Source organism: Oncorhynchus tshawytscha, linkage group LG02 (genome assembly GCF_018296145.1).
Source record: "Oncorhynchus tshawytscha isolate Ot180627B linkage group LG02, Otsh_v2.0, whole genome shotgun sequence".
Classification (NCBI taxonomy): domain Eukaryota; kingdom Metazoa; phylum Chordata; class Actinopteri; order Salmoniformes; family Salmonidae; genus Oncorhynchus; species Oncorhynchus tshawytscha.
The window spans coordinates 60781093-60784260 of NC_056430.1; positions in this window are offsets into that span (position 1 = coordinate 60781093).

A 3168-nucleotide genomic window follows, 5' to 3' on the forward strand; every position below is an offset into this window, starting at 1 on the left:
CTTCAATTTGAAATTATTCATAAAAACGGTACCTTGAGATAAGGCACATATACAATGCATTCGGAAAGTATTCAGACCCCTTGACTTTTTCCACCTTTTGTTACGTTACAGCTTTTTTATTTTATTATTCCCTCGTCAATCTAAACACTACCCCATGATGACAAAGTAAAACGTGTTTTTAGAAATGTTTGCTAATTTATAAAAAATAAAGTAAAAATATAACATTTCCATAAGTATTCAGACCCTTTGTTGAAGCACCTTTGGCAGCGATTACAGCCTCGTGTCTTCTTTGGTATGACACTACAAGCTTGGCACACCTGTATTTGGGTTAGTTTCTCCAATTCTTCTCTGCAGATCCTCTCAAGCTCTGTCATGTTGGATGGGGAGCGTCACTGCACAGCTATTTTCAGGTCTCCAGAGATGTTCGATCGGGTTCAAGTCCAGGCTCTGACTGGGCCACTATAGGACATTCAGAGACTTGTCCCGAAGCCACTCCTGCGTTGTCTTGGCTGTGTTCTTAGGGTCTTTGTCCTGTTGGAAGGTGAACCTTCACTCCAGTCTGGTGCCAGGTTTCCTCCAGACATGATGCTTAGCAATCAGGCTAAACGGTTCAATCTAGGTTTCATCAGACCAGAAAATCTTTTGGCAAACTCCAAGCAGGCAGTCATGTGCCTTTTACTGAGAAGTGGCTTCAGTGCTGTAGAGATTGTTTTCCTTCTGGAAGGTTCTCCCATCTCCACAGAGGAGCTCTGTCAGAGTGACCGTCGGTTTCTTGGTCACCTCCCTGACCAAGGTCCTTCTCCCCCGTTTGCTCAGTTTGGCCAGGCAACCAGCTCTATGAAGAGTCTTGGTGGTTCCAAACTTCTTCCATTAAAGAATGATGGAGGCCACTGTGTTCTTGCTGTTCTTGCTTCAATGCTTTTTGGTACCCTTCCCCAGATCTGTGTCTCGACACAATTCTGTCTCGGAGCTCTATGAACAACCTCATAGCTTGGTTTTTGCTCTGACATACAATGTCAACTGTGGGACCTTATTTACAGTAGACAGGTAGGTGTGAGCCTTGCCAATTCATAATTTCCAATCAATTGAATTTAACACAGGTGGACTCCAATCAAGTTGTAGAAACATCAAGGACAATCAATGGAAACAGGATACAGGGTCAGGGTCTGAATACTTATGTAAATAAGGTATCTTTTTTATTTGGAATAAATTTTCACAAAAAAAAATATATTTAATTTTGTCATTATGGGGTATTGTGTGTAGTAGATTGATGAAAAATGTGTATTTGATCAATTTTAGCATAAGGATGTAATTTTAACAAAATGTGGGAAAAGTCAAGAGCTCTGAATACCTTTGAATGCACTGTACATAATGTTTGTGTGTAACGTCCCTCCAACAAGAGAGGCCTTAGTCGTGTGCATGGTAGCATGGATCTGTGCCTTTTGTTTTTTGTTTCTCAAAACAAAATGGTGCTTCTTCCCTTTTCTCTGGCCATTCACCTTAGTGACAGCAGCCCTTACAAAAAAATATTGTTTTGAAACTGCAGTAAAAGTGCAGTAACTGCAATCGCCTGGTATTTTTGACGGAGTAATTGCTGAATGCAGTTATTCTGCACTCTAACTGCAGTTACACTGCAAAATTACTGCAGTAAAAAAAAGTGTAATTTTGAATGCAGTATTTGCAGCATACTGCAGTTATACTGCAAATGTTTTTCTTAAGGGAGGGTTTTTAAAATGAACACTGCCTTTTACTGAGACGCATTGGAATACTGTGCCAACATACTTGCAATCAATACTCCAATTCAATCAATGACAAATCTGGACACCACAATGTGGCTTCTCTCAGAATGTTAACACTGTCAGGTGTGGTTTGGCATCAATATAGAACCATGTCTGTGAAAACCGCTCATTGGGGTGTTGATTTAAACTTGATTCACACTTGCGATATAGAAAAACAATTCTGAATTAAACCCCAATGCAGTTTAACTTTAACTGCAACTGATTTAAAAGGGGTCTTGTGTTAACCTTTGGGTAAACCAGCTTAAACTGTTTTGAATAGCATCCCACGGGGCCACACTGGTTGAATCAACATTGTTTCCACGTCAGTTCAATGAAATTACGTTGAACCAGAGTGGAATAGACATCGAATTGATGTCTGTGACCAGTGGGCTACTTTTACGATGTCAAACATAAATCAGGGCTTTTGTAATGCATTTGTGTAAAATATGACAGGATACTCCCTCCCACTTTACAAAGTATGTGTTTCTGTGTGTAGAAGGATTTGCTATGAATGATTCTAGCTTTATAGTATCGTGTAAGATATGTTGCAACCAGTTGCTTGGTTAACTTTTTTTACAATGCTTGTTCCGCTTGATAGTTAGAGACAGCGCACCACTACATTATTTGTTGCTTGTTTACACAAATATTTCATTGCTACATTTGGACTTCATGGTTTCAAGTGAATCGCCTATTCCCCTCAGACTCACCTCTGGACCTCGAAACCAGTTCCACTGCTTTTTTTTCATTGTTCCCCTCTAATCAGGGACTGATTTTAGACCTGTGAAACCAGGTGTGTGCAATTAATTATCAAGTAGAACAGAAAACCAGCAGGCTCTGGATCTTGTAGGATAAGAGTTGAATACCCATGCCCTACTCTTTGAACGTAATGCTGTTGTCCCACTCCAAACCAAGAGGGGGCAGCAAAAGTTAGATGGTGTGTACATTAGACTATTTGAGACATCGGAATTGTGAATGCTTATTTATTCAAGGCAACATTTTGCAGACATTTGTCCTGTACATGCTCTGGTTGTACAACTGATGTAGCTTACAACAAATTTGACATGATTGTGTGAAACCTGAGTGTGCAGACAAACTCTTTAAAAAATTAACAAACCTTGTGTCAAATGTGTTGTACAACATGAGTGTTTACAGGGCCATTGTGACTTAGAGTGATTTGGGTTTCCATGCTCTCAAAGTCTTAAAAAAATAAAATGTATAAGGACCTCATATTCAGAAATGCTTCATTCACAGCAATGCGTTACACATCGCTGAACGATATTACTATTTAAGTTATGTGTCAACTATAAATTAATGTTTCTTCAATAGCAGTTTGGAAATGTAAAGCTGGAGTGTCTGTAGAACTTATTGCCTCTGTTTTTTTTAAAGGAAT